General features: G+C 36.5%; 1 non-coding gene across 1 annotated transcript; it reads left to right on the top strand.

Moving 5' to 3' along the window:
- The first annotated feature begins 12,384 nt into the window (after nt 1-12,384).
- On the top strand, nt 12,385-12,492 carry LOC141619194 (small nucleolar RNA R71). Its single transcript, XR_012531617.1, has one exon. It is a non-coding gene; the product is annotated as a small nucleolar RNA R71 (small nucleolar RNA).
- Nucleotides 12,493-13,844: the final 1,352 nt, after the last annotated feature.

The following is a 13,844-nucleotide window of genomic DNA, read 5'->3' as shown; positions in this document are numbered from 1 at the left end:
CATAATGAAGTCCATCCCCCTTTTCCCTAGTAGCATCCAAAGGTCGCAAATCGGTGGTCTCTTGGTTAAAACGGCATAAATGATGTGCAATTCTAGTAACCAACCCACCCATGACAATAGAACTATTTTTAACATTACATTGCTTGGTCAAGTTGTTTGCAAAGTGGTAGGGGATATTTATCCCCCATTTTTCATCACCATTCACATTTAGAAAAGCACCCAAAATTTCAACCTCTATACTCCTCACCGAGTGAGGCTTATTTCTACCAAAGAAAGTTCACCCCATAAACCTTTGCCAAATGCGAATTTCGGGGTAGTGAGTATATTGGTGAGGGAGATGATCCCTGTAGTACCCCGTATTTTATATAATCGAGTAAACGGATATTATTATATATTAGTTATTATACATTTTATATTGGTTGCATCGTAATATCGTGAATGTTATTAAGTCGGGTTTATATCGTATATGTTGAGTCGGGTTACATCACATTTTGTTTTTTGGGTCAAGAATCATATCACCCATTTACATTGTAATACTCCGTATTTTAGTTGGAGTACTCGGTCGAGTACTTGGTTGGTACTCGGTCGAGTGTGTGTTACTCGGCCGAGTGCACTTGACCGAGTAAACCGGTTCAGCTGGTTGACGGTTTCTTTTATGTTTTGGCCAAAGTTCTTATTTTTAACAGTTGGGTCATTTCTAATTTCATTTTATCATTCATAAAACCATTTCTAAACCTAGAGAGAGGGAGAGGAAGAACAATTGTCGAGCCTTTCAATTGATTGAAGATTTCTCATCGATTTCAACCTAATTCGATTTCCCAGTTTGTAAGTCGATTTCATTCCATTGTTTATACTATTTTAATGTCGTCTTCTTCAAAAAGTTTGAAAAGAGAGTCCTGTTTATTTGATGTCTAGTTTATGCATATAAAATCTCGTAGTCAAATTCCTTATGGTTTGTCCTAGGTAAATTATTTATGAACATGTCGCTGAAAAGTCCGCGAATCTGATTTGGTTGTGAAAAATGATTTGAAACCCTAATTTTTATGTCGATTCAGTTATGAGGCTTCTTCATACATCATATTTGTATAGTCTATATAATAATAGGATTTGGAATTTCTGAAAAATAATGTTTTAAACTCGTTTTATGAATCAATACTTTTTATGCGACGGTTCTGTCAGTTTTTGGAAATCAGTCTGAAAACCCTTGATAAGTTTGGAATTTGAGAAAAACACGTTAGATATAAATTGTAGCTAAGACTCATGGGGTTCCAATTCAATTGGCCTTGCATCAATTCGAATTTTCTAGAATTAGTTATTCATTTTATACCGAGTCTGCCATGAGCAGGAAAATCAGAAAAAGTCGTGTTTGTTCTTTAAATTGATATTCCTATTAAGTTATGATGAGTCTAGGTTATGTGCGTGATTAATTGACTGAGTAGATGGTAATTATACATAATTATGTTATGTAGGTGATGGATAAGTGAAGGATCATAAGTGATTGCTTGTGTGTGCTTGGATTGCGAAAAGGTAGGGAAATACACTTGACTTATTATCGTTGATGTTGAATTGTGTTGACTTGTTTGTGTTTCGTATGACCAAACTGTGAACGTTGACTTGCTTCGTGGCTGTTGATTTACGTTATGATTCATATACTGAAAGGTGATTGACTGAATTGATCGTATTGAGTATGTTATAACAACATTTGGTAACGGGCATGATTTTATGATTGATCAGTTCAAAGATATATATATTGTGTTGCATTAATTTCTTTTGAGCATTCATATGCATTGGAGATGGAGGATGTTGTGGTGATGTGGTGTGGTGAAGATGATGTTGTGATAAAGCCCAGGCGGGTTCTGCAGGACTTGCCCTGGTGTCCTCTCAAGCGAGTGGGCAGATCGGCTACGGTCGATATATAGTCTCTGGGGATCGGTATGGTGGGTGTTCGGGTTATGAGATATGAGTTGAGATGGAGATGGAGGTGACGGAGGAGCATGCATATCATATTTTGTTGTTTCATTGTATTCCCTACTCAACCTCGTGGTTGACCCTGTGTATTCGTGAACACCGTGACAATCCAAATATTGGGGAGCAGGCTTGACAGGGGTTTATGAGATAGGTGGGAGCTTGATGGGCGTGAGACACTGGATCGAGAAGACTTAGTAGCTAGATCATCATTTAGAAGACTTTCACTTTCATTTATGTTAGTTCCTTGTAATTTGATGTAAAAGAGGTTTTGTAATAATTAAGTTAAAGTAATTATATATTTTGCCTTGGAGTTTAATTTGTTATTCACTACCTCGGGAAACCGAGATGGTAATGATCCGGTTTATTAGGGAATGTCTTGCTAAAGGCTCCTTCATGAATCGGGGTGTTACAAAGTGGTATCAGAGCGAACGATCCTCAGGCCTAAACCAATGAACCCAATGAACATAGGATGTGTCTAAATAAAATGAACCCCTGGGTAGGAACTGTTAGGAGCTCACAGTGCGGTTAAGAAGGCGCTCTTAATACGTGCTCTTTTGCCCTCTCAGTTTTGAACCAGGTAACCCGAGAGAAAATTGAGTGAATGAGGTAGTTAGAAGGAAAACCTTGGATATAATCGAGTTGATGTATACCTTGAGACCCATATATTCTAACCATTCTGCAGGACAACGTTACGGTAAGTATTTTGTATGAATGATGACGTGATCATATGATGTTGTGGAGATGAGAAATAAATTTTCGTGTTCAGATTGATAATCAATGAAGTGTTGGATTGTGGTAATCGTGAGTGTGAAAATAATTGCGAATTGATGATATTTATCTGGATGGATGTGAATGACGTGTTGATAGTGCTATTATGTCTAGTGATATGCGGTTATGTGATCCCGAAGCCATGCTAGTATAGTATTGTGATAGTAATCAGTAACACTATTGAATTGCTTGTTTCTAGTCATAGCAATCGTGATTTAGATGTAAGGAGTAGGTCGAGATGCGAAGGGATTCTATGGGATAGATGTTTACGTAAGTACAAAGTGTGAGATTTAAGTTGGGATGGGTTAGTATACATAGTATGTTCATAAGAGCTTGTAACATAGTAAAGAATGACCTAGTGCTGAAACTCGTTTGTTTGATTTTACTCTTTAATTGACCTTACTGCCATTTCTTTTCTGTTTATTGCCTATGGATGGAAATTTTATGAGAGATATCCTCATGAGTTAGTGTTCATTTGGCGTTGGTTTCATGCTTATAGGATATACGGATTAGGAGTAATAAATATTTTAGTGGGCTGTGGTCAGGAAGTTCCTGTGCAGTGATGTTTCGACCAACGATTTTGTAAAAATCCTCATTTAAAATGTATTAATAATTTTTGTATAATTCCAACTCCATCGATCAGAATATTCGTATATGTTTTCAAATTGATAAGCCACGAAAATTCTTGATGTCTCTATATTAAATGGTAAGTTTTGCAAACTGACCCAAGTTTCGGACCAATTGCTGTCACATACTTGTTTGGACCAACTGAGTTGTAAAATTCCTTAAAAATGGAATTTTTGTGCTTTAGACCTAATTCTTTTTCCCCTGTGTATTTAACTCTCCGTATTTTATAAAAGTAATATGAATCAAGTTTTAATCGAACGGTTATTTGTTCGTGGTCTTTGGAAGTTACAATGTGAATCATGACTTGTAAAATGTGCGTTCTATGTTGAGTTTTCATACAATTGTTTGGTTATTTCATGAGCCTTATTAATGTGACCTTATAATGTTTTTTTATATGATGATAGTAGCATGCATGTTCAGTAGTTATGTATCTTAACAAGTGATAAAATTAAAGTAGTTATGTATCTTAACAAGTGAAATATTTTATACGAGTCCAGTTGTTTGCATATTTTATATATGCTTGGCATGTTGTAATATCTCTGGTGTGTTCATCATATTTGTGTAGTGGTCGGATATATATAAATATAAAACTATATTGTCATATCTTGGTAAAGCTGGTGGCGCTAAATGTTAACTTGATTGTTCTAATATACTCGCATGAATATTTATAATAATTATGTTTAAATGTTTACACATGGATGGTAGTAATGAGTATGTCTAAATGTTCACACATGTAGGATGTCATCTGAGTTCTAATGTCTTTTATGTGAGTCTGTGTACCTATAGTTATACATATTACTTTCATTGCATTAATTTATTTCAGTTGAACCTAAACTTATGATATGATAATAAAATAGTGTTGTTGTTCCTTATTGGATATGTTCATAGTTGTATTGTCATGAAATGCTAAGGTGATTGTTGCAATTGTCACGATATTTGAAATATAGTTTGATATAGTTACGATATAGTTACGATATTTGAAATATATTCTCGAACCGTCGCTATGAATTATAATGAGATAACCCTTTGATGATTCACATGTTATGCGTATGTTTAAATGATAGTCGTTATAGTTACGTTTAATTGAGCCGCGAGTTGCCTATTTGTTCAAACCGTGCAAACCAGAGAACTTGTTCACCTTGCTAATCTTTTGTCATAGATAATGTTTTACAAGTTATATGATGGTATATGTACATGTTTAAGTTGTTTATGCGATATCTTTTATTTTGCTGAAAATGAATTATACTGAGTTGATGGATACAATTGAATGGTATGGTTGCTAAAATGTTCATCTTCCTTTCTGTCTTTCAAATTTCTCGTCTCGTTTTTCGTGGATTAGCCCGGGTTGCGCTGCCTGATGCTCCGATCGAAAAGAAACATATATATGATATGGAAGTAATTTTGTTGTTATTGTGAATCATATAACCATTAATACTCAATTGTAATTTCAGTTGTTTGACTTCTACATTATTAAGTTAATTACTCATGACGCACAGTCGATGGTTCCGTAAGGAGTTTAACAGGGAATTTTATAATGTGCCTCCGATCTAAACTAATAATCTGCTTATATTGACTATATGGTTAGACTCTTGTCTAGTTCTTATGACGTGATAAATCGTTTTAAAATTTAACATGTGATTGAGTTGGTACTTATACTTTTGTGTGACCATGCAACCCGTGATAAATAGATCTGTAATAAAGAGGTAAAATTTTGATTGAACACAGTTAATTTGTAGTTACTTGCTTTACATCATGGTACGAATAGTATGCTTTGATGAGACGTCACCAGGGAATGTGTACTATCTAAAAGGTCTCTGATTAAATGTTGTAGTCGTGTTAGCCGTGAATATAACTGAGTAAAGAAGTGCAACTAAAATCCTGATGTTGAGGTAATAGTCGTTCATTAGTAAAGATAGGACTGAAATGAATAAGATGAACCTGTAAATTACGAAATATGAGTCGACACCTAAGCTTGTATTGTTTGAAGGAATTGAATTAAGTTTATCTGATTTTGAGTTTCGTAGTAAGCTGTAAATGGATTCTATGGACGGCTCTGTTATAAGATTTATGTTAAGAAAGTTATTCACCGTCCAGTATGAAAGTAAAAGTTTTGAAAATGAAGTTAAATTTAGTCATGTTGTTCGTTCATGTAGTGAATTGGTGGGTTGTGGTTAGTTACGAATGTCAAAACGGGAAATGTAATGTGGTGATTTAAGTGAGTTATGTGTTAACATAGTATGTTGATATTAGCATGATATGTAATGAACATTTGTAAAATTGGTGTAGTTAAATACATTTCATCTTTTATGTCATTGTGTTGGGTGCAGTTTAAATATATTTAACACCAAGAACGAAATTTTATGTATGATAGTCTTGTATGTTAACTTTCCAATATCGCTGTTTACTCACTTGATTGACTCGACCAATAAGTTTGTAAAAATTGCCAATCAATGTGCATTCGTCATTCGTGAATAAATCCCAAACCCTTATTATGAGGATTAAAAAAAAATATTTCTAGGATGATAAGTCTTGCTAAAAACCGATTGTCTTCATTTTATTGGTGATTCGTGTCTTGACCTAAATCAGTACGATTATGTAAAGGAAAGTCGATGGACCTATTAGGTTACAAATTTTCATAAATCGATTTATTAAGTTTTGACCCTAATTATTTTCTTATGTTGATTGATTCCCTATGTTTCTAAGGTATGAGAGTACAATGATTAGTGAAATGAATAATTACTAATGATTTTTACTGGTAACCTTGTAAAGCATTGTTCCATTCATAATTTGATTATTCACATGAATAAATGTTACCAATATTTCTTAGAAAATATGCTGCCACGAGAATACGCCGGATAGGATTATCGTGGTATGTTACGTTAGTGATCTTGCTTAGTAACCTTGATGAAACGATGTTATTTGACATGAATCATATGTGAGCACCTAGGCATCTTCATCTTTGTAACCTGAGTAGTAATGTATAAATTAGATTGACAAGCAGATCCTGTGAATGTTATTGCATGTATTGATTGATATGAAGAGTGTCTAGATTAATCTTTGAAATGTCTTAAGTTATTCAACGTGGCTTTTGCTCCGATCCGTGGCGATGTCTTTGTAGCAAAGCAGAATCGTAGCTTCCTTGAGAGAGCTTGTATATTGATTGTCTTTAGTAGGGATTAGTTAACTTGAGCGTGAGTTGTGAATCTTTTATCCTCTTTCAGTTGTTAGCAGTAGTTTGAGAACTTTTGTTATAATAATGAAGGTTACGGGGACGTAACCATGTTTAAGGAGGGTAGGATTGTAAAATCTTTATACCTTCATGTGTGATTTCTCAGTTTGGCTATATTGGTTATGCGTTGCGTGGGTTATGTTGGAGTGTTACATGATGTGTTTCTGTTATGGTTAAACTTCGGGGACGAAGTTTATTCTAAGGAGGGTGGAATTAATACTTCGGGAGAGGAAGGGAAGTGTGTGGGTTATGTTGGTGGGTGCCTTACATACTTTTGTATATGCGTTTCATAATTCGTTGCGTTGGTTGGTAGGAGAGGGTAAACTTCGGGACGAAGTTTCTTTTAAGGAGGGTAGACTGTAGTATCCCGTATTTTATATAATCGAGTAAACGGATATTATTATATATTAGTTATTATACATTTTATATTGGTTGCATCGTAATATCGTGAATGTTATTAAGTCGGGTTTATATTGTATATGTTGAGTCGGGTTACATCACATTTTGTCTTTTGGGTCAAGAATCATATCACCCATTTACATTGTAATACTTCGTATTTTAGTTGGAGTACTCGGTCGAGTACTTGGTTGGTACTCGGTCGAGTGTGTGTTACTCGGCCGAGTGCACTTGATCGAGTAAACCGGTTCAGCTGGTTGACGGTTTCTTTTATGTTTTGGCCAAGGTTTTTATTTTTAACAGTTGGGTCATTTCTAATTTCATTTTATCATTCATAAAACCATTTCTAAACCTAGAGAGAGGGAGAGGAAGAACAATTGTCGAGCCTTTCAATTGATTGAAGATTTCTCATCGATTTCAACCTAATTCGATTTCCCAGTTTGTAAGTCGATTTCATTCCATTGTTTATACTGTTTTAATGTCGTCTTCTTCAAAAAGTTTGAAAATAGAGTCCTGTTTATTTGATGTCTAGTTTATGCATATAAAATCTCGTAGTCAAATTCCTTATGGTTTGTCCTAGGTAAATTATTTATGAACATGTCGCTGAAAAGTCCGCGAATCTGATTTGGTTGTGGAAAATGATTTGAAACCCTAATTTTTATGTCGATTCAGTTATGAGGCTTCTTCATACATCATATTTGTATAGTCTATATGATAATAGGATTTGGAATTTCTGAAAAATAATGTTTTAAACTCGTTTTATGAATCAATACTTTTTATGCGACGGTTTCTGTCAGTTTTTGGAAATCAGTCTGAAAACCCTTGATAAGCTTGGAATTTGAGAAAAACACGTTAGATATAAATTGTAGCTAAGACTCATGGGGTTCCAATTCAATTGGCCTTGCATTAATTCGAATTTTCTGGAATTAGTTATTCATTTTATACCGAGTCTGCCATGAGCAGGAAAATCAGGAAAACTCGTGTTTGTTCTTTAAATTGATATTCCTATTAAGTTATGATGAGTCTAGGTTATGTGCCTGATTAATTGACTGAGTAGATGGTAATTATACATAATTATATTATGTAGGTGATGGATAAGTGAAGGATCATAAGTGATTGCTTATGTGTGCTTGGATTGCGAAAAGGTAGGGAAATACACTTGACTTATTATCGTTGATGTTGAATTGTGTTGACTTGTTTGTGTTTCGTATGACCAAACTGTGAACGTTGACTTGCTTCGTGGCTGTTGATTTACGTTATGATTCATATCTTTGGAAAGTGATTGACTGAATTGATCGTATTGAGTATGTTATAACAACATTTGTAATAGGCATGATTTTATGATTGATCAGTTCAAAGATATATATATTGTGTTGCATTAATTTCTTTTGAGCATTCATATGCATTGGAGATGGAGGATTTTGTGGTGATGTGGTGTGGTGAAGATGATGTTGTGATAAGGCCCAGGCGGGTTCTACAGGACTTGCCCTGGTGTCCTCTGTTGGGCAGCGGATCGGCTACGGTCGATATATAGTCTACCAGGGATCGGTATGGCTGGGTGTTCCGGGTTATGAGATATGAGTTGAGATGGACATGGAGGTGACGGAGGAGCATGCATATCATATTTTGTTGTTTCATTGTATTCCCTACTCAACCTCGTGGTTGACCCTGTGTATTCGTGAACACCTGTGACAATCCAAATATTGGGAGCGGGCTTGACAGTTTATGAGATAGGTGGGAGCTTGATGGGCGTGAGACACTGGATCAGAAGACTTAGTAGCTAGATCATCATTTAGAAGACTTTCACTTTCATTTATGTTAGTTCCTTGTAATTTGATGTAAAAGAGGTTTTGTAATAATTAAGTTAAAGTAATTATATATTTTGCCTTGGAGTTTAATTTGTTATTCACTACCTCGGGAAACCGAGATGGCAACAGTCCGGTTTATTAGGGAATGTCTTGCTAAAGGGTAGTGAGAAATGGATTCCCAAGTCAATTTAGGGTTGTAATATTCCGGTGAGTCAATATGCAAGCCTTCGTGTTTCAATTGAAATATATCGGCAAATTCCGCTAAATCCAATCGATAGTCATTATTAAACAACCGGAAAGTTACAAAATGTATAAAACCTTCCTTTTTTTATTTGTGAAATTCGAAAGAACTCAAGAACTCAAGGGTGAGTTTGGGAAAGGTTTTATAATTCATGTTGTAACAAGCCTTCATATCAAGGTTCTTAAACAAAGTCTTAACATTTTTCTCTATACCAATGTTCTTTAAAGAAGCTTGATTGATAAACTTAGTGGCTTTCATACCTTTGGCGCGTAAGATGACCCAATTATCCCATTGTTTTTTACAATTGAAGATGACTCAGGGAAATGTGGGATCATGCCACTCCGATGTACCTTGCATTTCTACATCCTCCGCAGCCCGGGAGGACTCCGAATCACCTCTCCTTCTCTTTGTAGCCCCTTGCTTGGTAGCTTTTCTAGGTGCCATTTCTGAAATTTTTAAGACAAAAGTTCATCTTAAGGCAAACAAAAATCCATCCAAACAAGTATAATAGAACAAATTAGTGAACTAATTCATCCTATAAACATTAATAGAACACAATATAATCAATTTCTAGCATAAACAAGCACAAATTCAATTTCGCCCAATTTGAGTTAGGGTTTGATAAACTTGATTAAAATGATTAAAATGGATGAAATCAAAGAGAAATGAGAGGAATACTTACTTGATGATGATAAAGGTTGAATGAATCTTGAAAAATGATGATGAAAGTAGTGTTTTGAAGTGATTTAAGGTGGAGAAATGAAGAAAAAAGATAAAGAAATGGAGAAAGGGTGCCGTCGAAATGATAGGAAATGATAGATGGAACTTTGCCTTTACCCCGTGCCAAATAAAAGCCAAAAAAAATAAAATCACACGTCCCCGATCGGGGCTTGGGAACCCCGATCTGGGTTGACCAGTTTTAGGCGCTTTCTTGACTTTTCTCCGTAATTCTTAATTTCGTCCCGTTTTTTGAGAGTTACGACCCCGAACGGGGTTTCTTGCATGGGGAAGCATGAATTTCCTCATAGAGTCTCCTTTTCTTCATTTTTCACCTATAAATCACAAAATATAAACACCGTCAAGTCTAGTAATTTATTCCTAATTCTACGAAAAACATTAAATTGCGGAAGATTAAAAATAAAAGCAAATAAAAGCTTGGGTTGCCTCCCAAGAAGCGCTGGTTTAACGTCCCGCACGACGTAAGAAGCTCATGTGATCAATTTTCGTCCTTGAGCTCGCCACCTTCCGAGCTTTCTTTCATAGCTCCTTTCACGTTCTGCATCCATTTCAAGCTCTTCCAAGAAAATTCCCCTTTCCTTTTGGCACTCTTATATTAGTGCCCTTAGAATCGTCACAAAATAATCAACACCAATATCTTCCTCCAACGGATTCATCAGTAAGGATCGAGGTATAGTAGACGCATTAGGAGAGTCCACAGTGCTAAATAAATAACAAGACTCTTGTAATATTGGGCTCCTAATGGTGTTGTTCTTGCTAAAGGTAACCCGGTCATTGCCCACCTCTAAAGTCAACTTCCCATTTTTCACATCGATTAACGCACCCGCGGTGTGCAAAAATGGCCTACCCAATATAATTGGGGTTTGTGAGTCATCGGCCATATCAAGTATGAGGAAGTCAACGGGTATGAAAAACTTGCCAACTTTGATGGGCACATCTTCTAAGACACCTAAATGTCGCTTTAAAGAATGGTCCGTCATTTGCAAAGTGATATTAGCGCATTTTAAAGCACCCATGTTAAGTTTTTCACAAATTGAATAGGGCATGACACTTACACTAGCACCTAGGTCGCAAAGGGCCTTATCAATGGTATATGTGCCTATAGTGCAAGGAATAGAATAACTACCGGGGTCCTTAAGTTTTGGGGGAGACTTGTTTTGTAAGAGTACACTACACTCTTCGGTGAAACCAATGGTCTCAACCTCTTTGAAGGATCGCTTCTTTGAGAGGATTTCCTTCATGAATTTTCAGTAGGAAGGGACTTGGGTGAGCAATTCTGTAAATGGGACGGTAACTTGTAAATTCTTAACAACTTCCAAGAACTTACCAAACTTACTCTCTTTCTTGTGCTTTTCTAGACGGTGGGGAAACGGCACTTGAATTTCAACAACTTCCCTTGGAGGAGCATCCTCCACATGTTTTTCTTTCTCGACCACAACATGATCATCCACCTTCTTTGAAACGGCATCATCCTCCTTAGCAATAGGAGAGATCTCTTTCCCAACAAGCACCTCTTCACTTTCTTTAGGCATAGACGGCTCATCATCCTTGGTACCAAGCTTACTCTTTCTTTTATGCATTAGTAAGCGGTGAGGAAATGGAACACGAACCTTAATAAGAGGCTCTTCACTAGCCTTATTTTGAGCATCTCCCCCAAGCTTGGACTTTTTAATAACCACTTCATCATCCAAAGTCATGGATGGGACATCATAGTTCTTACCACTTCTCAAAAAAATAGCATTAACGGTCTCATGTGGTTGAGCACCTTGGGGCGGTAGTTGGCCAGTCTTCCTTGAAGAGCTAGATGCGGCTAATTGAGCCGTTTGATTTTCTAGCATCTTGATAGCGGTAGTGTGGGCTTGATCACTCTTTTGTAAGTGATCCATCAAATCGGATTGACCCTTAGCAAATTGCATTATCAAAGCTTCAAGTTTCCCCCCTTGGTCATTTTGTTGGACATTTTGGGGTGGTGGACCTTGATTTTGTTGGAAATTTTGTTGTGGTGGCCTTTGTTGTTGGTTTTGAAAACCCGGTGGATTGACAAACCTTTGTTGTGGTGGAACATAGACATTTTTTTGTTGAGATTGAGGCACAAAATTTTGTTGGGGTTGAGGGTTCAACACATTGTTGCTTTTATAAGACAAGTTCGGGTGAAATTTTGTGTTCGGGTTATAAGAATTGGAAAATGTACTCGGTGGATATGAACTTTGCCTAAAACTTTGATAAGCATTTACCTCCTCAATAATAGCTTGGCAATGAGCGGTGTAATGACCCGGACCTCCACAACCTTCGCAAACAACAATCTGACTAGTAGAGGACACGGCGTTGAGTTGTTGTAGAGAAGGATTTGCATCTCGGTCCGCCAATGTTGTTGGAGTAATAAGAGTTGAGCTTTCAAAATGGTGGTGTCGGAAGCTTCTTCTTTACCTTTGATGGGCGTACTCTGAGAATTGACATATTGGGCATCATGAATCGCCATGGATTCAATCGTGGCATGAGCAATATCCGTGTCAATTTGATCAAACCGCCCATTGTTGGCGGAATCAAGAATTCTTCAAGACTCGGCACAACATTCATTGCAGTATGTTATGGCTAGAAACCAAGCATCCAACCCATGATGTGGGAATTGTCTTTTTAACTCCTTGTACCTTTCCCAAGCTTCATATAAGCTCTTAAGAGCTTGTTGACGGAATCTCGTGATTTGGCTCCTTAAAGTTTGAGTTTTCTCCGGTGGAAAAAACTTTTGATAGAAAACAAGAGCCAATGTTTCCCAATTTGTGATTCTCATGGCGGTGCGATTAAGGCTATTGATCCATAGTTTTGCCTTGTCCTTCAAAGAGAAAGGGAAAAGTATTTCCCTAATTTGGGCTTGAGTGACACCCGTTTGCCGAATCATGGAGCAATAGTCACAAAAGTTTTGAACATGCAAATTGAGATCCTCCAAAGTACTTCCCCCAAATTGCTTCCTCTCCATAAAGCTAATGAAAGCCGGTTTGATTTCGAATTCTGTGGCGGTAATTTGAGTAGTTGTAATACCGGCCGGAAGCATAGCCGCAGTGGGCTTGGAATGATCGGAAAGTTTCACCATCTTTTTAGTTGAAGATGGTGGTGGTGGTGGAGATGATGAACTAGAAACCTCCTCCTCTTCAAAAGCTTTAAGATCGTCTAAGTAAGACTTTTTTGCATTTTCAATTTGCACGGGAGAAGCGACCTCTTTAATTTCTTTCCAAAAACGTCGTCTTCTACGAAAGCTTTTATCGGGCTCGGAATCCGGTGAAAACAAATATCCAATACGAGAAGACCAAGGCATAAGACAACAATCTCAATAAATTTGTAAGTAACGGTCTCAAGGAACAAGTGTTCCTCAAGACAAATAAAAACAAGATAGAAATCAACAATTCTAAACGCAATAAAACCGTGCTCTCTAGTAACGGCGCCAAAATTTGATAGGTTTTGTCGTGTACCTAATCAAAGATAATTTCCCTAGACACAAATTAATGTAGTACGAGGGGTCGGGCATAAGGAGACGGGAATTGCGCTATGAAATGCTATGAATAGACTTCTATCAAGGTCGATTACGATTGGTTTGGTTTGTTGGTTTGGTGAATAGCAATTTAAACGATGTAAGAATATATGATTAAAAGAGTCTAGGGGAGTCGGGTCACACATGAAATTATATATATATATGTTCATGTTAAACTCGGAATAAATAACATTGTCGATTGTTTAGGCTTAAAGACAACCACCCTTATTATCAACCATAGACCGGGTCTTAGAGAACTCTCGTTATGACTAGGTCGTCCTACTAATGCATTCTTAGTCTAATGCGATTCCGTGCCTCTCAACTTATAGAATGAATTAACAAACTTAAACGATGAATATGGACACTAAACAAAGATTAATGGTGACGATGCAAACATGTGATAGAAACAATTAGACAATATTACATCAACCTAATTTAACATTTACATATATTGGTTATGCATGGCTTCCATAATCCCTAGACAAATGGGAACTACTCACTCATATTAGAAATTAAACTAACAATGTATGACGTAGTAAACATGTT

The sequence above is a fragment of the Silene latifolia genome, chromosome 1, assembly GCF_048544455.1.
Source record: "Silene latifolia isolate original U9 population chromosome 1, ASM4854445v1, whole genome shotgun sequence".
In the NCBI taxonomy this organism is placed as follows: Eukaryota; Viridiplantae; Streptophyta; class Magnoliopsida; order Caryophyllales; family Caryophyllaceae; genus Silene; species Silene latifolia.
The sequence above is the reverse complement of the archived record's forward strand: the minus strand, read 5'-3'. Positions and strand labels throughout refer to the sequence as shown.